The following is a 22,643-nucleotide window of genomic DNA, read 5'->3' as shown; positions in this document are numbered from 1 at the left end:
AACCAAAAAGATGGCTGCCCTCATGAAATCAAACATTTGCCTGTTCTTTTAAAACAGGGTGGGTAAGAGATTATATTACCTATCTATTTTAATTAACATAACTAATGTAACTTAATAACAGTATATGTACAGAGGCGCCAAAAGGATAAAATATGCTGAAATGTTTAAAATATTCGGGTGGCGGCGGTGGACCGGCCACTCAGAAATAGACTCGATGCTGTCGCTTAAGATAAAGACAATTTATTCACATACTCCATGAACAGAACCGCAACGCATTTCACGGGTATATTCCCGCTTCCTCAGGCAATAAACAGACAGGAGTACACAGTACAGTCTCAAGGTCACGAATAGCGCCTCTGCCTCTGCCCAGAGGCGCTATTCGTGACCTTGAGACTGTACTGTGTACTCCTATCTGTTTATTGCCTGAGGAAGCGGGAATATACCCGTGAAACGCGTTGCGGTTCTGTTCATGGAGTATGTGAATAAATTGTCTTTATCTTAAGCGACAGCATCGAGTCTATTTCTGAGTGGCCGGTCCACCGCCGCCACCCGAATATTTTAAACATTTTAGCATATTTTATCCTTTTGGCGCCTCTGTACATCTACTTGTCAAGATATCCACCCTTGGTGGTTGGAAGGGTGACAAACCCTCCTTTCCTTCTTCAGAGAGCGACATCTTAATCCTGAGTGGGGACAGGTCTAATCTCCCCACCTGCCTATATAGTGGTTGCCTAAACGGTAACCCATGTTTGTAAGTATAACAGCATCTTTGTATACATTCTTTTCAGGGAGTATCTTTGTAAAAAATAAAAACTTTGCTGAGAATCCCCCATGAAGAGATGGACTAGCCCAAAACCTGTCGGTTCTGTCAGATTTCTACTACTTACTGTAAGTGACAGCAACATAGGAGAAAAGTAATTTATGTCTCATTTTACTCTGGGGAAAAATGTACTTCTTATTTGTATATGTTTACATATATTTTACATTTTTTTTTTTTGCAATAGTGCTTTAATAATCCCCTGCGATTTTGGGATTTGACTTATCTTGATTTTCTGCTACTTTTTTGGGCCAATCCCTTCCCAGAGGCTTTGGAGGTTTCATTCTCTATTGCATTCCTTTGCAAGCAACTGTTGGTATGTCACCGGGTTATGGGAGAAGCATTAGATGGTAGTGTCTAGTTATCAGTTCATGTGTTGATGTATACATGTACAGCGCTGCGTAATATGTCGGCGCTATATAAATACTAAAAATAATAATAATAATATGCATGTGTGATACGTGACAACATCTTAAACACTTGACCACTGAGGGGTTTTACCCCTTGAGCACCAGAGCAATTTTCACCTTTCAGCGCTCCTTCCATTCATTCGTCTATAACTTTATTATTACTTATCACAATGAAATGAACTATATCTTGTTTTTTTTCGCAACCAATTAAGCTTTCTTTAGGTGGGACATTATGCCAAGAATTATTTTATTCTAAATGTGTTTTAATGGGAAAATAGGAAAAAATTGGGGAAAAAATCATTATTTTTCCGTTTTCGGCCATTATAGTTTTTAAATAATGCATGCTACTGTAATTAAAATCCATGAAATGTATTTGCCCATTTATCCCGGTTATTACACCGTTTAAATTATGTCCCTATCACAATGTTTGGCGCCAATATTTTATTTGGAAATAAAGGTGCATTTTTTTCAGTTTTGCGTCCATCCCCAATTACAAGCCCATTGTTTATAAAGTAACAGTGTTATACCCTCTTGACATAAATATTTAAAGAGTTGAGTCCCTAAAGTAACTATTTATGTTTTTTTTTATTGTAATTTTATTTTTTTTATCACAAAAAAAAAAATTGGGGGAGTGTGGGAGGTAATGAGTTAATTTATAATGTAAAACTATATATTTGTATATGAAAACTGCTTTTGGATGTAGTTTTACTATTTGGCCACGAGATGGCCACAGTAACTTTTTGTAAATGCGTCCTGCAAGCGTACAGGAAGTATGCTTGCAGGAAGTTCAGGGAGGCTGGGAAACTTTTTTTCTACAATGATCGCGCTGCTTCTCATAGAAGCAGCCGATCATTGCTGGGGGGCTGAGATCAACAAACGGGAATGGTTATTCCTGTTCATTGATCTGCGGGTGAGCGGGCGGCGGAGTGCACAAGCGAGCGGGAGCGCGGACAGCGGCGGTAGGTGCAGATATCTCTGTCCCTGGTGGTTAAAGGTTGTGCGAAGGGATGGAGATATCCGCACCTGCGGTGGTAAAGTGGTTAAAGGGACACTGAAGTGAAAAAAAAAACACTTGTGATGTTATGATTTGTATTTGTAATACTGATAATTAATAGAACATTAGTTACACAATATGTCTCATATTTCAATGTTTAAATATATAGGATTTTTTTATTAAATTGCATCATTCTGTCATATTTCCAATTATAAGCTACACTTTCAGTATCGTACCTACCATAAAGCTGCAGGTGGGCGTAGCCATGGCTAGGGGTGCCGCTGTGGTGCTCAGTCACTGGGTTCTTCCACCTGGGACCTTTTCTCTTAGTTTGGGAAACATTCAGGGAAATAGCAGCAGGCAGTGCAGAGGACTGTACTACTTCCTGCACTAGATGTAGCACCCCCCCCCCCCCCTGCCTGTGCCGTGGGCAATGTGCCTTCTCGCTCGCTACACACAGCCTGCAGTGAGTGAATGTGCAGAGCAGCAGGGTGAGTAGAGAGAAGGATTGCTGTGCTGCAGCTGGGACATTAGCAGAGAGAGGAGGCAGGATGTGTTTAGTGATCCCATGGACAATGTGTCCCCTCGCTCTCTACACACAGCCTGCAGTCAGTGAAAGTGCAGAGCAGCAGGGTGAGTAGAATGAATGATTGCTGTGCTGCAGCTGGGACATTAGCAGGGAGAGGTGGCAGGATGTGGTTAGTGCTCCTGTGGACAATGTGTCCCCTCGCTCTCTACACACAGCCTGCAGTGAGTGAATGTGCAGAGCAGCAGGGTGAGTAGAGAGAATGATTGCTATGCTGCAGCTGGGACATTAGCAGGGAGAGGAGGCAGGATGTGTTTAGTGATCCCATGGGCAATGTGTCTCCTCGCTCTCTACACACAGCCTGCAGTGAGTGAATGTGCATAGCAGCAGGGTGAGTAGAGAGAATGATTGCTGTGCTGCAGTCGGGACATTAGCAGAGAGAGGTGGCAGGATGTTTAGTGCTTCAGAAGTTGCCTGTCATTAGTAGCCATGTGCACTGGCTGCTGTAATACCAGAGTGCCCTGGACTATTGATTATTTATCCTGATCAAACGAATTAATCAATAATGCAGGGCAGTCTGCTGTTGCAGAAGCCAGTAATACAGGTGCTGACAGCCGACTTCTGAATTACCTGGAGCATTTTTCTCTGCTCACTACAGATTAGCTTGATTGCAGGTAATCTTATCTCTTTTCCCAGCTCCCCCTCTCACCCTGTTGTCTTCCACCATGACTCTTTCCACTTTTCAGATTTCAGTGGCTTCTTTTAACAGTTACAGCATGTCCCTGCCAAACAGTACAGGTGATGTCTGCAGTCCTGATGAGAGGTCTTCCTACCATTTCTCCTTTCCCACCAGGCTCTCTGTCTTGTGCCTCTACCTCTATATAACCCATCTTCTCCTATGCATCCCTCTCTTTTGTATGTCCCCCTTTTCTAACTGTCCTCAGAGGAGCTCACAATCTAATTATTGAGCTCACAATCTATTATTATTGTGCATTTATATAGTACTGACATCTTCTGCAGCACATTACAGAGTACATAGTCATGTCACTGACTGTCCTCAGAGGAGCTCACACTCTAATCCTACCATAGTCATGGTCTAATGTCCTACCATATTATTATTATTATGTATTTATGTAGCACTGACATCTTCTGCAGCACATTACAGAGTACATAGTCATGTCACTGACTGTCCTCAGAGGAGCTCACACTCTAATCCTACCATAGTCATAGTCTAATGTCCTACCATATTATTATTATGTATTTATATAGCACTGACATCTCAAGCAGCACATTACAGAGTACATAGCCATGTCACTGACTGTCCTCAGAGGAGCTCACAATCTAATCCTACCATAGTCATAGTCTAATGTCCTACCATATTATTATTATGTATTTATATAGCACGGACATCTTCTGCAGCACATTACGGAGTACATAGTCATGTCACTGACTGTCCTCAGAGGAGCTCACACTCTAATCCTACCATAGTCATAGTCTAATGTCCTACCATATTATTATTATTTATATAGCACTGACATCTTCTGCAGCACATTACAGCGTACATAGTCATGTCACTGACTGTCCGCAGAGGAGCTCACACTCTAATCCTACCATAGTCATAGTCTAATGTCTTACCATATTATTATGTATTTATATAGCACTGACCTCTTCTGAAGCACATTACAGAGTGCATAGTGATGTCACTGACTGTCCTCAGAGGAGCTCACACTCTAATCCTGCCATAGTCATAGTCTCATGTCCTACCATATTATTATTATGTATTTATATAGCACTGACATCTGACTGCAGCACATTACAGAGTACATAATCATGTCACTGACTGTCCTCAGAGGAGCTCACACTCTAATCCTACCAATGTCATAGTCTAATGTCCTACCATATTATTATTATGTATTTATATAGCACTGACATCTTCTGCAGCACATTACAGAGTACATAGTCATGTCACTGCCTGTCCTCAGAGGAGCTCACACTCTAATCCTACCATAGTAAAACAGGCCCCCAACTGTCCCGGACTCGGCAGGACGGTCCCGGGTTGTGGGAGGGGTCTCGCTGTCCCAGTCCACCCCCCTGTGTGTCCCGGCAAGCAGAGGAGGGGAAAAAAAAAAAGATCGAGGCAGCAGCCATGGACGGCCGCTGAAGTGTAATGCGGGGAGGGGGCTGACATCACTCCTCCCTCCCTATTATGGGCCCCCCTCGTGAACCCCCTTGGAAATGCAGAAAAGCGTGCACAGCGGGCGGTAAGTTTACCTTTCTGTTCCGGTGACCGGCTTCTTTCTACTACCGGTTTCCCATGACGCGAAAAAGGAAGTAGGAAGCCGGAGTGGCACTCTCCTCCCCACTACCAGAGTGGCACCCTCCTACCCACCTACCCAGAGTGGCGCCCTCCTACCCACCTACCCAGAGTGGCGCCCTCCTACCCACCTACCCAGAGTGGCGCCTCCTACCCACCTACCCAGAGTGGCACCCTCCTCCCCACTACCAGAGTGGCACCCTCCTCCCCACTACCAGAGTGGCACCCTCCTACCCACCCTCCCAGAGTGGCACCCTCCTACCCACCCAGAGTGGCACCCTCCTCCCCACTACCAGAGTGGCACCCTCCTACCCACCCTCCCAGAGTGGCACCCTCCTACCCACCCAGAGTGGCACTCTCCTCCCCACTACCAGAGTGGCACCCTCCTACCCACCTACCCAGAGTGGCGCCCTCCTACCCACCTACCCAGAGTGGCGCCCTCCTACCCACCTACCCAGAGTGGCGCCCTCCTACCCACCTACCCAGAGTGGCGCCTCCTACCCACCTACCCAGAGTGGCACCCTCCTCCCCACTACCAGAGTGGCACCCTCCTCCCCACTACCAGAGTGGCACCCTCCTACCCACCCTCCCAGAGTGGCACCCTCCTACCCACCCAGAGTGGCACCCTCCTCCCCACTACCAGAGTGGCACCCTCCTACCCACCCTCCCAGAGTGGCACCCTCCTACCCACCTACCCAGAGTGGCACCCTCCTACCCACTACCAGAGTGGCACCCTCCTCCCCACCTACCCAGAGTGGCGCCCTCCTACCCACCTACCCAGAGTGGCGCCCTCCTACCCACCTACCCAGAGTGGCGCCTCCTACCCACCTACCCAGAGTGGCACCCTCCTCCCCACTACCAGAGTGGCACCCTCCTCCCCACTACCAGAGTGGCACCCTCCTACCCACCCTCCCAGAGTGGCACCCTCCTCCCCACTACCAGAGTGGCACCCTCCTCCCCACTACCAGAGTGGCACCCTCCTCCCCACTACCAGAGTGGCACCCTCCTACCCACCCTCCCAGAGTGGCACCCTCCTACCCACCCAGAGTGGCACCCTCCTCCCCACTACCAGAGTGGCACCCTCCTCCCCACTACCAGAGTGGCACCCTCCTACCCACCCTCCCAGAGTGGCACCCTCCTACCCACCTACCCAGAGTGGCACCCTCCTACCCACTACCAGAGTGGCACCCTCCTCCCCACCTACCCAGAGTGGCGCCCTCCTACCCACCTACCCAGAGTGGCGCCCTCCTACCCACCTACCCAGAGTGGCGCCTCCTACCCACCTACCCAGAGTGGCACCCTCCTCCCCACTACCAGAGTGGCACCCTCCTCCCCACTACCAGAGTGGCACCCTCCTACCCACCCTCCCAGAGTGGCACCCTCCTCCCCACTACCAGAGTGGCACCCTCCTACCCACCCTCCCAGAGTGGCACCCTCCTACCCACCTTCCCAGAGTGGCACCCTCCTACCCACCTTCCCAGAGTGGCACCCTCCTACCCACTACCAGAGTGGCACCCTCCTACCCACCCTCCCAGAGTGGCACCCTCCTACCCACCCACAGAGTAGTACCCTACTACCCACCCAGAGTGGCACCTTCCTACCCACCCACAGAGTGGCACCCTCCTACCCACCCACAGAGTGGCACCCTCCTACCCACCCACCCAGATTGGCACCCTCCTCCCCATCCAGAGTGGCACCATCTTTCCCACCCACAGACACCCTCCTCCCCATGCAAAGTGGCACCATCCTTCCCACTGTTACCCTCCTCCTACCCACTAGAACCCTTCTCCCTACCCTCCTCCCTTCCATTGTCACCCTCTCCCACCCACTTGCAAAATCTAGGGTGTGGCTTAAGGCCACCCAGGGGGCGTGGCTTAAGTGTCCCTCTTCCTCATCTTCCAAAGTTGGGAGGTATGGTCATAGTCTAATGTCCTACCATATTATTATTATGTATTTATATAGCACTGACATCTTCTGCAACACTGTATAGACTACACAACCCCTTTTCCCAAAAAATCCCCCCAAAATTTCCAGCAACACGCTCGGCGCCTCAAAAATGGGGGGTTGTCTAAATAATCAGCACGAGGTGTCAAATTCCTTAGGTACGCCACTGCACACTCTGTACTTTAAACTATAACACAAGCAGAGCTAATGACCCTTTCAACTTCCCTGCAGTGAAAATCTAAGCTAAATCTGTCTCTGACTGTTTGTAATGATCTGCTCTGCTGTCTGCACAGGCAGACAGCTTTTTGACCATTTTTTAGGTCTGAGTGCTGCAGGTCTCTGGAAAAGAGACCTGTCTTCACTCTGGGAGTTTCAGAGCTGCTGTTCTGGGAAGGAGTTTGCATCCACTTGTCATGCAAATTGCTTAGCTGCTTCCTTTGATGGCTTGCAGTATAAATACCATTTACTCCCAGAATTCCCTGCTGGTCATGAAGCTTTGTTCCTGCTAACTTGCCTGGAGTCTCAGCCCTCTGCTCATTATAGGCTATTATTGCTAGCTTAGAGTAGTTTCCCTTTGGGAGTGCTCCTTGCATCCCATTTAGTGCAGTCAGGTTTGTGTTATATTTGTACTGCCTATTCTGTCTTGTCTTGTCCTTGCGATTGCACTATCGCAAGCGGTTGGCAGTAGTAAATCGTTTTGTCTTTCCGTTGCGATTATTCTGTCGCCAGCGGCGGCTGACAGAAAATCGATCTGTCTGTTTGGATCGCACTCGCCCTAGCGTTAGAGGCGGTGGATCTCTCTGTATTCTGTGTTGGAGTTTAACCTCAGCTGTGGTTGCTGCTGGTTACTCCTTCTGTCTGTCTTGTCGTGCGGATCGCACACGCTCTTGCGGAAGAGCAGTGGATCCTTTCTCACTCGTTCCTGTTGTCTGTCTGTCGGTCTGGAGTAAACGCTTGCTGTTGCCTGAGGTAAGGCAACCGATTAGCAAGCGTTTCTGTTATTTGTTTGTGTTTTTTGTGTTCTTTTGTTAGACAGGGTTGGCGCGTTTTGTCTCTGTTGCGCTTTTCGTGCGGAGACCGCGCCATTAACGTGTTTTGTCGCTGTTGCGCTTCTCGTGCGGAGACCACATTTAGCGGGTGCATTTGTTATTTACTTTGGCGTTCTGATTGTTATTGTTTGCTGTGCCTTTCTTACTTCACCTATGCTCTGTCTTTACTCAGTCTTGTGTCGCTATTAGCAATCGCCATTCTGGCGATTGCTTTCCCACTTGATCTTCGCTGGTGTGTGTTCACCGTCGCCGGGTGGCGACTAGATTGGTGGACATACACACATTCTGTCTCTGTGCTCTCTCTCTCTCACTAGGGGCTATCTTGCCCTGCATTGCTTCCCCTCGTACAATTCCCATCTGGCATCTGTGGCAGTGCAGAGGGTTTATTCCTCTGCACTCCACAGCTCCATCTGCCGGTGGGAATTCCCCTCTACAGGCGCATTGCACCAAAGCTGGGTTCTGTTATTCGGACGCTTGTGGAGGATTTCCGCAGTGTCAGCGCACAGCTTGTGCGCTGACCTCGGAGATATTCCCCAATCGTTACACTGTTTCTTAGAAGTATAAGTGCCTCAGAAAACAAGACCCAAGTTGGGTCAGAGCTCAGAGCTCTTTTGCATAGATAACAACTGAAGTTTCTTAACTGTTCCTGTACTGGAAACAATATGAGACTCATATCAGTGCTGCTAATGTTCTATTTTTTAGCTATACTACTCCTGCAATTCATTATCTCATAAGTTTATTTTCACTTCAGATTCCCTTTAACTGAAAAGTCAAAAGACAATCTTCCTCCATTGCAGGAAATCCATGCAGGAAGTGTATGCAGGAAGTGTATGCAGGAAGTCTATGTTTATTGTTTCATGGTATTTGCCTTCCCAGTGCAGTATGAGGGACGCTGACAATAAGTAGGATTCTGGAGAAGGCTGAAGCACATCGGTATTTATGAAGAGCATGATGACACATATACACAAAAGAAGACTAAAGGGGCCCATACACCTAACGATTTTCCCGCCGATATACAGCAGATTCGATCACTGTGAACGAATCTGCTGTGAAATCGTTGTGCAAACGCTGACAGAACGATCGATTTCCGTCCAAAATCAATAGTTCCCGTCGATTCCCGTCGATCCGTCCGTGCGGAAGATTTCCCTTGATCGCCGGCGCGTCGGGAGTGCGTCGATAGCGGCGTTCGAATGCCCGACGACCGACACTAGCGGCAATACATTCCCTGCTCCGGCCGGCGCGACTCCCTCTCTGTCCCCGCAGATTCTTCTCCGCGCTGGGTTCCGGACCAGCTGCTGCTTCATTGAACTTCCTGTCCCGGCAGAGCGCCCTCTACTGTTTCAACTTACCCGACAGGAAGTTCAATGAAGCAGCAGCTGGTCCGGAATCCAGCGCGGAAAAGAAGCTGCGGGGACAGATGGGGAGTGGCGCCGGCCGGAGCAGGTAATGTATGCGAGCAGGCGGGCAGGTGAGGGCAGCGGCAGCACCACCACCACAGATTGTGATTGGTTTCAGGCTGAAATCGATTCACAATCAGTTTGCAGTAAAAGCAGCCACACGATCCCTCTCTGATCAGATTCGATCAGCGAGGGATCTATCTGTTGGTGGAATCTGATGGCAAATCGACCAGTGTATGGCTACCTTTCTGGGCCATATATAATATAATAATCTCAAAACAATCAGATCTCTGATGAAAAAAAGGTTTCCTTTATTAAAGCAAGCAATTCTTAAAAACAAATTAAAACACATTTTCCCTGGATTGTACCAATTATAATCGTTCTTATGTGCAAATATATCAATCACTCAAATATTCCATGACACAGATGTTCCGACCACCTACACTAGAGTACTTATGCTAGGTCTATGCACAATAACAGAGAGGGTTAGATAGGGGGGCCTCTGTCCACGCACAGATTTTCTGCCTTTGCGGAGATCTCTGCGGGTGCGGACGCACCCAGAATTTTGCACTTTTATTGTGTTTTTTATAGATACAATTATGGAATATTTGAGTGATTGATATATTTGCACATAAGAACTTTTTGCACAGTTTACCTGAGTGTATGCGCACGCCCGTGCTTTTTGAGTGGGGGCGTGGATATGCACACAGTGTTCACATTTTTTCCCTTTTTTCACAATATATTTAAGCACGAGACACCTTATCTTATGGAATTATGATGCTATGCACTTTTCTGTGAAAAGAATCTTGTTGTGACATCTGGCTGGTCCAGCGATTACATTTGTATTATTGTTGATTTTACTGAATATTGTATAACAGCGGGACAAAGTACCGATTATAATTGGTACAATCCGGTTTTTAAGAATTGCTTGCTTTAATAAAGGAAACCTTCTTTTCCTCAGAGATCTGATTGTTTTGAGAGTATTATATTATATATGGCCCAGAAAGGCTCATCTTAGTCTTCTTTTGTGTATATGGTTTTTGATTGAAGACTGATGGGCACAATTGTCGATTTATATTAAAGCGGACCCAAACCAAACATTTTTTTTAATTCAAAATATTTAGTTGCACCACTCTGAAACATACAAAGATAAATAAACACTCCTTCAAGCCTATGAGCATTTCAGTGCATGCTTTTCACCCTCCTCTTTGCATAACTAGGGTTATACAGGTGGCAGCCATTAGCAATTCCTCCTTTGCTGGAGACCTCCTACTCCACCAGTCTGCCGGATTCTGTCCCGGCAATATGAAAGGAAGGGAGGGGTTCCTCCAATAAATGTAAAATATTTTATATTTGTCATCATGCAGCTGAAGAAAGGCTGCTATTTATTTTTATAATTTAGAAAATAGATTTTATTTCTGAAATCTTGTATTTTTAGTTTGGGTCCACTTTAAGGTCCTTGATGTGACTCATATATGTTGTGTATGTGTAGCATGATGACACAAACATGCTCAACAAATGTGGCAGCATCCAGTTATGTGGTTAAAGCATACCTCCCAATTTTTTGAGATGAGAAAGAGGGACACTTAAGCCACGCCCCCATCACAACCCTAGCCACTCATACCATAAAGATTTCATAAGAACAATATGTTGTTTTATAATTAAAACCACACTGGTCCTTTCTATCCCGGTTCATTTTTCTTCATATCAACATTTTAAAATTAGTAATATATCCATTTAAAGGATGGGAATAAAGTTTAGAGTCAAACACATTTTTTAGTAGAAAAATATATGTATTTAGTAGAGAAAGATACATATTTATAAAGAAAGATGGACAAAGTCCTGAAAGAGGGACAAATGAGGAGGAAAGAGGGACAGAGGGACAGGGCTCCCAAAGAGGGACTGTCCCTCCGAAAGAGGGACAGTTGGGAGCTATGGTTAAGGTGGTCTTCCACTCACAATATGAATATAAACACAGGAGATAAAGGGCATGTTTGGGAAAGACAATGTTAGCAGGAATAGAACATGGTATGCAGTATTGTAGCTTTGTAGTGTAGCATAACAACTAGTGCTAGCATAACCATTTATACAAGTGTACATCAACAGTTTGGATACAAATGATGCAATGAATGATGGAACGTACACATGTACAATTTTGTGTCACTCGCATAAATTGTTCCCTTGGGGGACAGTTGGGTCCTGAGTTCTGTACAGACATGCCTAGAGGCTAGCGGCACGATCTGTTGCTATGGAGAGGGCAGAGGGACAATGGTGTGGCTGATGCTGAAGCAGCATGGAGGGGGTGTCAGGAACCGGCCCGCGGCATGCCTGCGTATACGGTTCCCGACCGCGGGTTTGACCAAATTAAGCGGGGAACCACCTTATTTAAGCTACAAACAAGGCTGGAACCCCTCAAACACTTCCCACTGCTACCACTAGCGTTGCTAGACACGTCCCCTCAGGTGTCGAGGGCTCAACACGCAATCTGCGTTTTCGTATTTGGGTCAGCTTTGCGCTTAGGCCGAATATGAGAACGCCACGCACCCACACACACAGTACAGTTGTACAGTAACACAGCACAATCAGACACTGACTTGTAATGCAAGTTATACTGTCGTGCAGCAAAACCACTAACAGTCGTTCCGAACGATACTGTTAGCTACTCGCACTGGCGTTTCGTACGTTGGGTCAGCTGCGCGCTTTAGGCCCACGTATGACAAATGCCCCCACACACACAATGCAATTACAATTTCATATGGTAGTGTTGCTCAAGCATACAATTAGGCACGGACTTATACACAGCTACACTGCAGTCTCCTCTAGGCTATGAGTGTTAGTTTAGTACCGCAGAAGTCAAGCTTATTAAATAATAATTTAATATTCCAGGGAAAAAGTAGAACAATGCAGAACAGAATATATACAAAATATTACAAACAAAAAATAAAAAGTTACAAAATTAAGAGTTACAAAGATACACACAAAAGCGATTTGCTTACCAAATACAGGGATCCAGATAGAAGAATCTTGGACTTTTGTGGACGGACACAGTTCTGGCTTTGACCAGGAGCCCCTTAGCTTGGGCCGAGAGACCAGCTGCCGCTACCGTCAGAAGAGAACTGATTTGAGGTAGCTGTCCCCTGGTTTTTATAATGAAATATTCGCCCCGAGGCTGTAAGCCTGTGTGGACGGGGGGAAGCTAGATTTAATTACATCCTCGGTCATAATTGGATTTCCAGAGATCCAACATCCACTATAGTACACACACCCAACAAAAGACTTCCTTAGCCCAATTTCCCCAGGTTACAATGTCTATACATCAAGAGACTGTTAAGTGAGGCTTTTCAACTCCACCATTAATTCAATTTCCACAGGTCTAGTCCATACATACTACGCGTCATATCCTTTCCTGTGATATGCCACTTCAAACCTTTCCTTGTCTCAGTTTTCAGATCATCAAAAAGGTCTCCCCCCCCCCCCCCCCTCCAGGTGACAATTGATTAAGGCTTCCTCCACCTTTCAGCAGGCTTGCCAGATGTAAATTCTAGAGTTTTTTGTTAGCCTTTGAAGTTCCCTGACTCTGTCTGGATTTGTATAATGGGACAATAGGGCTTCTAATTAGCTCCCTGCTCTCAGAGGAACTGAGGGTAATTGTATTCCACACTGTCATACAGACTAGTACAGCTTCCCCAAAGCCAGATGACCACCCATACATACGCATCTGAAGTACATAGCAGACAGGAAAATGAAAATATTAGCCTTACATCATAAGCACCCCAGTATATTCCTGACATGCCCCCTCTTCCAGATGGCGCCGGCAGATGATTCTAACGAATCGTCCTGCCAAAGCCGACACTGACGGCCGGGCCTGGGGGGGTAACTCCTTAGCTCCAAGCTACAGGACTGGAAAGCTAGGTCAGGTTGCTGCAATGTGTCATTGCCCCTGACAACCTGACGTAACCAACCAGGGGAATGAGAGTCTGTGACAACCGTGAATTTGCGACCATAGAGACAGTGCTGCAGCTGGGGAAGGGTTCCAACCGTCGCTACACGCACTTTCTCTATAGTGGCCGGAGCTATCTCTCGGTCCCTTTGGGGAACGATGATCTGCCGGTCTGCCTCTTCCCCTTCGGACAGCTCCGAGGGAATAACTTCCCAGAACCCTCTCAGCCCGCCCCTCCCAGCTGGTGACCTGCTGGCTAGCCCCCTGAGTTCTTCCAGGCTGCTGTCAAATCGAACAGCCCCAGAGAGCTCAGTGCTGCCTGTCACACATTCTAGAAAGGCTGCAGACGGAGAGGCTCCTGGGCCCTCAGGGCCAGGTTCCGAAGTGGATGTTGCTGACCCAGAAACATTTGTCACTTCAGTGGACAGTCCCTCTGCTGTAGACTCGCTAGCGCTGCGGGTTACCACTTCAGCTGAGTGAGTGCCCACCTTACACATATCATAAACCACATCACCTTTGGTCTTGAAACCATCTGGGGAAGGATCTGGCCTGGTGCCATCTGCCCCTTCAGTGGACAGTCCACCTGCTGCAGCCCAGCGAGCGCCGCTGGTTACTCCTGCAGCTGACGGAGTGTCCACATGACACACAGCATTATGTAGCACAACACATGACATCAGCATAATCAGCCCTACGTATATGGTCATTTGGGCCCTCACATAAAACATCAACATTATCTGCAGCATTATACCCAGTGCTACCCAGCGCTTCACAAGTAGCATCAACAGTTCTTGCATCGATCGCCTCGATAGTCCGTGCGTCATAAAGGACATCATCAGTTTCTGCATTCTCCGGATCAACATGTCCCACTCCAGGCCTAGGCACTGGAGAATCAGTAGGGCTGGCTCCTAGCACACAGTCCATAGCCCCTGGGGGCCCACTAGCACTCCCCATTTGCACAGCATTATCAAACAGTACCTTGCAAGAGTCCTGAACTTCTGCTGGGGATGCAGGCCCCACAGGGTTTGGGGTAGGCTCATACCGGGCCACTAACCGTCCCAGGTCAGTACCCAGCAAAACGTTGGTGGGGATTTTGTCAGTTACCCCAACTTCTTTCATTCCGCTGCCGGCCCCCCAATTCAGGTGGACCAAGGCGGTGGGTATGGCTGGGGTGACACCCCCAATTCCTCTGACAGCAATCATTTTCCTAGGTATGTACTGCTCCGGGTTCACAAGCTGGGGATGTATGAGAGTCACTTCTGCTCCAGTGTCTCTCAGCCCAGTGGCAATTGTACCCCCAGCCGTGACCAGCTGCAGATTCTCTGCAAAGCCAGTGGCATTCCTGGTAGCACACAAAGCCGTTGGGACTTCACTGGGGTTTGAGGCCTCACTGCATTTTGGGGCCTCCCTCTTCCTCTCTGGGCAAGTCGTGCTGATATGACCCACCCTGTCACATACAAAGCATTTCCGAGTGTCAGTGGTTGGTTGCCTGAATCCAGGAGACAGCGGTGCTTGCCTCCTCTGGGTGCTGGGTGACACAGGTTTAGCACTCTGTTCTCCCCTCCAGCTGGGCGTAGTAGTCCTCCGGGACTCAGGTGCTCTATTGGCAGTGTAGGAATCGGCCATTTCCGCAGCCTCATCCACTGTCTTTGGTTCTCGATCCAGCACAAACAGCCAGACCTCAACAGGACAGGTGTGTAGGAACTGGTCTTTTATCATCAGCTCCTGCAGGACATCCAAGGTTTTGACTGACAGTCCTTTTAACCACTGCTGGAAGGCAGTGCGCAGGTTGCAAGCATGATCCAGGTAACTGTCATTAGGACCTCGCTGAACTGTCCTGAAACGTTTGCGATACACCTCTGGCGTGGGGTGGTATCGCGCAATAATGGCTTTCTTAATTGCCTCAAAGTCTGTTTCTTTCTCCTGGGGGAGACTCACAAACGCCTCCAGGGCCTTGCCTCTCAGCCCTGGAGTGAGGTATCTTGCCCACTGCTCACGGGGCACCCCATACTGCCGACAAGTCCTTTCAAACCCCTGTAGGAAAGTGTCTATGTCAGAGTCCTTGTCCATAGCGGGGAACTTATCCAGGGGGATTCTGTGGACTCGCTCACCTTCACGTTCTGCGGGTCCAGCAGATCGGTTCTGCTGCTGAAGTTTAACCAGCTCCAGCTGGTGTTGCCGTTCAGCTCTTCCCTCCTCTGCCCGGAGTCTGTCCCTCTCGGGCCTGGAGTCTTTCACTCTCGGCCTGGCGTCGCCGTTCAGCTCTTCCCTCCTCTGCCTGTCGGTGCAGTAGGATCAGCTTTAGGTGCAGTTCAGGATCAGCCGAGTTCAGTAGCTGTAGATCAGCTTCCAGAGAGGTCATCTCCGTGTTCGGTGGATCATCCCAGACATCGTCTCCCCTCGCATTCTGTGGTGGGAGCGATTCCTCCTCTGTCGTTTCGTGAGCTGCATCCGCTGACGTTGAAGCACGGGCTTGCTCTGCCTCATCATACTCCTCGAGCGCACGAACTAACTGCTCCTTAATCTGGCCGCTCACTGTCTCGATGCCTTTGTGCTCACACAGGTTGAGTAGTATCTCTTTGCCTTGCATAGCTGGATGCTTTCTGAGCCATCGTGTTGCAAAAAAGAAAAAGAAAAAAGGGGGGGGGGAGGAAAAGCAAATACCAAGTGTGTACCTTTGAACAAAAAAAAACGTATATAGATTCTGCACTGAGTAGACTTCTGTAGGCTAGTTGCTTCTAGCAAGCTTCCAGCCTTTAGTACTCAGAATATTGTGCTAAACTGCGTACTAATGTACTAAACGTTCCCACCACTGCCAGCCAATTATGTCAGGAACCGGCCCGCGGCACGCCTGCGTATACGGTTCCTGACCGCGGGTTTGACCAGATTAAGCGGGGAACCGCCTTATTTAAGCTACAAACAAGGCTGGAACCCCTCAAACACTTCCCACTGCCACCACTAGCGTTGCTAGACACGTCCCCTCAGGTGTCGAGGGCTCAACATGCAATCTGCGTTTTCGTATTTGGGTCAGCTTTGCGCTTAGGCCGAATACGAGAACGCCACGCACCCACACAAACAGTACAGTTGTACAGTAACAAGCATACAATTAGGCACGGACTTATACACAGCTACACTGCAGTCTCCTCTAGGCTATGAGTGTTAGTTTAGTACCGCAGAAGTCAAGCTTATTAAATAATAATTTAATATTCCAGGGAAAAAGTAGAACAATGCAGAACAGAATATATACAAAAGATTACAAACAAAAAATAAAAAGTTACAAAATTAAGAGTTACAAAGATACACACAAAAGCGATTTGCTTACCAAATACAGGGATCCAGATAGAAGAATCTTGGACTTTTGTGGACGGACACAGTTCTGGCTTTGACCAGGAGCCCCTTAGCTTGGGCCGGGAGACCAGCTGCCGCTACCGTCAGAAGAGAACTGATTTGAGGTAGCTGTCCCCTGGTTTTTATAATGAAATATTCCCCCCAAGGCTGTAAGCCTGTGTGGACGGGGGGAAGCTAGATTTAATTACATCCTCAGTCATAATTGGATTTCCAGAGATCCAACATCCACTATAGTACACACACCCAACAAAAGACTTCCTTAGCCCAATTTCCCCAGGTTACAATGTCTATACATCAAGAGATTGTTAAGTGAGGCTTTTCAACTCCACCAATAATTCAATTTCCACAGGTCTAGTCCATACATACCGCGCGTCATATCCTTTCCTGTGATATGCCACTTCAAACCTTTCCTTGTCTCAGTTTTCAGATCATCAAAAAGGTCTCCCCCCCCCCCCCCCCTCCAGGTGACAATTGATTAAGGCTTCCTCCACCTTCCAGCAGGCTTGCCAGATGTAAATTCTAGAGTTTTTTGTTAGCTTTTGAAGTTCCCTGACTCTGTCTGGATTTGTATAATGGGACAATAGGGCTTCTAATTAGCTCCCTGCCCCCAGAGGAACTGAAGGTAATTGTATTCCACACTGTCATACAGACAAGTACAGCTTCCCCAAAGCCAGATGACCACCCATACATACGCATCTGAAGTACATAGCAGACAGGAAAATGAAAATATTATCCTTACATCATAAGCACCCCAGTATATTCCTGACAGGGGGTATGGTAAGAAGCAGAGCAGCGCCCTCAGGCTGCGCCTGACTGAGGTTATCAGGCACACCAGATTGATCAGTGATGCGTCAGGCAGGTCTGGCGGGGGGGGGGGGGGGTCTTGGGGCGCTGTACACACAATAGATTCACAACAGAACTGCCTACCGCGTGCACACAGCTTAACCTTTTCGGGACCGGCCGCCTACCCCCCCTTAAGGACCAGGCATTTTGCGCGGGAAGGGGGTGCGCGCGTTTGGGGGGGGTCAGGCGGCCGGATCCCGTGTGTGGCTGGCTAGAGTGGTGTCCCCCATGGTGGCCTGTGCCTCCCCCTTCTGCCCGCAGCCTTCACTTACCTTCCAGGCTCCAGCGATGAGCCGCACGGGACCCTCTTCTCTGGCCGGCATCTCCGTTCTGTCTGACGATCAGTTCCGGGTCGCGGCTTGATGACGTCATCAAGCCGGGACCCGGTGCTGACGTCAGATGAAGCGGAGATGCCGGCCAGAGCGGAGGGGGGCGCCGATTGTCGCTGGAACGGCAGGGAGGTGAGTGGATCCTCTTCTTTTCCCCCCTGCCGCCGCAGCTGTCAAACTGATCACTATGATCGGACGGCGATCATAGTGATCATGTGATCAGCAGCCATACGCGATGGCTGCTGATCACTCGGGGGAGATGTCGGCCGTCATATGACAGCTTAATCTCCCCCTCCGGGTGCGCACGATCGCGTCGGGAGCGGAAATTGCGGGCCGGCGTAGATTCTACGCCGCATCAGGCTAGAACAGCCACAAGTGCAGCGTAGAATCTCATAGAGGCGGTCCCGAAAAGGTTAAAGGGAACCCGAGGTGGGAGGGAAATGGAGGCTGAAATGTTTATTTCCTTTTAAATAATGCCCATTGCCTGGCCAGCCTACTGATCCTCTGCCTCTAATACTTGAAGCCATAGCCCCTGAACAAGCATATGCAGGTCAGAGTTCTATGGCAAATCTGACAAGATTAGCTGCATGCTTGTTTCAGGTGTGTGGTTTAGACCCCACTGACCAGTAAGATCAGTAGGACGGCCAGGCAACTGGTATTGTTTAAAAGGAAATAAATATGGCAGCCTCCATAGGTTTCATACCTCTGATTCCTTTTCAGTATAGAACTATTTACCTGACTGTAGGCAGCAGTCTATAGCACAGATGCTGCAACATAAAGTGCCAGACCACCGTCTACATGGAGTTTGTATGCTCTCTCCATGCTTCAGCTGGGTTACTCCAAGCACTCAACTTTCCTTCCAAGTCTAAAAACTCATTAAGTTTATTGATTCCACCAAAATTGGACTTCACAATCACCAGGGCATTACTGTAGACTATGACTATGGTAGGGATTAGAGATGTCCCGAACGGTTCGCCGGTGAACGGTTCCAGGCGAACTGCGGGTGGTTTGCGTTTTCGCCCCATAATGCTCTATTGAGCAGAACTTTGACCCTCTACATCACAGTCAGCAGGCAATCAGGCTACACTCACTCCTGGAGCCCCACCCCCCCCTTATAAAAGGCAAGGTCCTTGTGCCATTTTACTCACTAGTCTGTCTGCACTAATTAGTTAAGGGACAGCTGCTGACAGACTCTGCTAGGGAGAGTTTAGTTAGGCTTTTATAGGCTTGTTCCTAGCTAATTGTTATTACTTTCCTTCCTCCTGTAGGCTTTTAAAAGCCTACAAATCTTTAAGCAAGCTAATTTTTCTTTAGGATAGATCATAATGGTACATGCTAGGCTGCCTTCAGCATGTAGTGTTGGTGGCGGTATAGCGGTTAAGAGAGCTGACTACCAAGCACTCAGACCTGGGTTCCTTTCCCGGCCTAGACCTGGGTTCAATTCCCAGCCAAGGTATGTAAGCTGGCTTTTAAAAGCCTACAAATCTTTAAGCAAGCTCATTTTTCTCTAGGATATATCATAATGGTACATGCTAGGCTGCCTTCAGCATGTAGTGTTGTTGGTGGTATAGTGGTTAAGAGAGCTGACTACCAAGCACTCAGACCTGGGGTCAATTCCCGGCCAAGGTATATAAACTGGCTTTTGAAATTCTACAATTCCCTGGAAGATGAGACCCTCCGGGAGAGAGGGATACACTGCCTGATGTTGTAAAGTAGTGTAGGCCTGTAATTGAACATTGAAAGAGATTTGTGACCTTAAAATAGGGGTTTATGTGAAATCTAGATTTTTGCCTGGGACTTTTGATGTGTATCTCACTCAATCATGTCTTCCTCCAGGTATTAGATCCCTTGAAACATGTTTTCTATCATTTTTCCAGCCGGTAGAAATGTTTCTACATTTTTAAATTCGCCTCCGCATTGAAGTCTATTGCGGTTCGCGAACTTTTCCGCAAACCGAACCTTCCAAGGAAGTTCGCGAACCGAAAATCGGAGGTTCGCGACATCTCTAGTAGGGATTAGATTGTGAGTTTTTCTGAGGACAGGCAGTGACATGACTATGTACTCTGTAAAGTGCTGCAGAAGGTGTCGGCGCTATATAAATACACTATAATAATATGGTAGGACATTAGACTGACTATTGTAGGATTAGATTGGGAGCTGCCCTGAGGACAGTCAGTGACATGACTATGTACTCTGTAATGTGCTGCAGGAGGTGTCAGTGCTATATAAATACATAATAATAATAATATGGTAGGACATTAGACTATGACTATGGTAGGGTTAGATTGTGAGCTCCTCTGAAGACAGTCAGTGACATGACTATGTACTCTGTAAAGTGCTGCAGAAGATGTCGGTGCTATATAATTACATACTGGTGATTATAATAATAATAATAATAATAATAATAATAATAATGTAGGACATTACGCTATGACTATGGTAGGGGTTATACTGTGAGCTCCTCTGAGGACAGTCAGTGACATGACTGTGTAACCCACTTTTCAGTGACCACAGTAGCAGGTAAGCTTCCACTTGAATGCAGAATAATCTCCAGAAACGCCTAATTTCCTTCAAGTTTAGTTTTGAATTTAATGACTCAGGGAAAAAAAATATATAACTATGTACACATTTCAGATTAATGACAGCAGCATAACGATATCACTGGACATACATATCTTTGTTTACCCGAGTTAGATATGGCTCTAGTAACTGAAAATGTTCCAGAAGTTCTTACTTTACTATATCTTTTAGAACTTTATACTATAACTAGCAGACCCAAGCCCATTTAAAAACGGGCCCACTGCCACATGTACTGCGCACGCGCACTCGACGCACACCCGGCTGCCTAGTTCCCTGGCCCCGTCCTCCTGTCTGGGTGAGGTCCGTGTTGCGCACATGCGCAGTATCAAAAAGCACGGACCCAACTACACAGAGACAGCGTTAGGATAGCGTTACTGGTTACATATGTTCCTATAATATACTTCAATACTAATACCTATTCAAGTATTCAATTAAAAATTACTACAATTATTAGACTAGACTAGGACTCTGTAAAGTGCTGCAGAAGATGTCAGTGCTATATAAATATATAATAATAATATGGTAGGGCATTAGACTATGACTACGGTAGGATTAGATTGTGAGCTCCTCTGAGGACAGTCAGTGACATGACTATGTACTCCGTACAGTGCTGCAGAAGATGTCAGTGCTATATAAATACATAATAATAATATAGTAGGACATTAGACTATGACTATGGTAGGATCAGATTGTGAGCTCCTCTGAGGACAGTCAGTGACATGACTATGTACTCTGTAATGTGCTGCAGAAGATGTCAGTTCTATATAAATACTTGGTGTGATTTGCCTTCTTAAAACAGAAGGAAATTTGCAATAATTCAGTTATAAATGAACATTTGTGGTTACCCACAATGCACACCTACTAAATATGCAAATTATCCCTTTCCGCCCTTGTTAAGCCAAGCAAGCATCCAGAACCGCTGGTTTATAGCAAGCCTATAGCTTTAAGTTTTACACAGCCTTATCAAACCTGCCATGTACTGATGAGGACCAAAAGTCCGAAACAGGCTGTCTACATGTGGGTTTGATATGGCTGTGGCTGTAACCACAAATGTTCATTTATAACTGAATTATTGCAAATTTCCTTCTGTTTTAAGAAGGCAATTACACCAAGCTTTGCTTTTTTAGTAGGAGGGCTTTTTGGTTCCTTTCATCCCCCTATACATTCCTAGTAGTTTGGGTCACCCTGAGCTGCTTGGTTACTCTATATAAATACATAATAGTAATATGGTAGGACATTAGACTATGACTATGGTAGGATTAGAGTGTGAGCTCCTCTGAGCACAGTCAGTGACATGACTATGTACTTTGTAAAGTGCTGCAAAAGATATGCAATTGTGACTGGCTGTGCATTTAACAGAGGTCTGAAAATTACAAACACACACCTTAGTAAATCATGTGTGTGGGTAACGTTCAGGCATTGGCTTCCTCTATGTGTTCCTCACCTGATGCCCTCGGAAAGAGTACCTGTCTGTCTCCAGCGAAGTGTGACAGAGGCGCACTGATGGCCGCAGCTTTAGTTATGGTACAACATCCTCCCTCTGCTATTTGTCAGGAAACCAGCTTGGGCGTGACTCCTCAGATCAGCCTTTCTGCACAAGAATATCACACAGAGCTGTGTGCAACTTCTGGCTTCTGTTACTTCATAGAGAAAGAAGAATAGGCCACTTTCACACAAAGCTGCAGTGTATAAATGTATAATCTCTCGGGTAACGTCCATCCAGATTACCAGCAGCTATCAATGTTAATGCAGATATGTGAGCAGCCAGGCACCAAGAGGTACAGAGTACGCTGGCTGCTTTATCCTATAGCTTACAGGACAACCGAGGCAACAAAATAAAACTATCTTTACTTACCTGGGCTCTTCCAGACCCTGGCAGCCCATCTGTCCCTCGGCCTCGCTGCTGCTCCGGTGTCCCAGGATCCCATCCATTGCAGATGCCGATGTCACCAAGTCGGCATCTTCTGTGCTTGCGCAGTATGCTCCATCGCCACGTGAGCACGAACGGCACGGCCAATCACGCATGCAGGCGCAGAAGATGCCAACCTGGCGAGGTCGGCATCTCCAACACAGGGGGATCCTGGGACTCCGGAGCAGCAGCAAGGGGCAGATGGGCTGCCAGGGTGTGGAAGAAGCACCAGGTAAGAAAAGAGTT

At 47.3% G+C, this 22,643-nt stretch overlaps 1 protein-coding gene across 1 annotated transcript in view; it reads right to left on the bottom strand.

Annotated features, from left to right (window-relative positions):
- Positions 1-21,990, bottom strand: part of LOC137560862 (beta-1,3-galactosyltransferase 5-like) — a 62,636-nt gene extending 40,646 nt beyond the window's left edge. Inside the window, exon 1 of the mRNA XM_068272017.1 lies at positions 21,933-21,990. The gene's annotated coding sequence lies outside the window, so the exon portion shown is untranslated. The remainder of the gene's footprint in view (positions 1-21,932) is intronic.
- Between the last annotated feature and the right edge of the window lie 653 nt (positions 21,991-22,643).

The sequence above is a fragment of the Hyperolius riggenbachi genome, chromosome 3, assembly GCF_040937935.1.
Source record: "Hyperolius riggenbachi isolate aHypRig1 chromosome 3, aHypRig1.pri, whole genome shotgun sequence".
In the NCBI taxonomy this organism is placed as follows: Eukaryota; Metazoa; Chordata; class Amphibia; order Anura; family Hyperoliidae; genus Hyperolius; species Hyperolius riggenbachi.
This window is presented reverse-complemented; position numbering and strand designations above follow the sequence as displayed.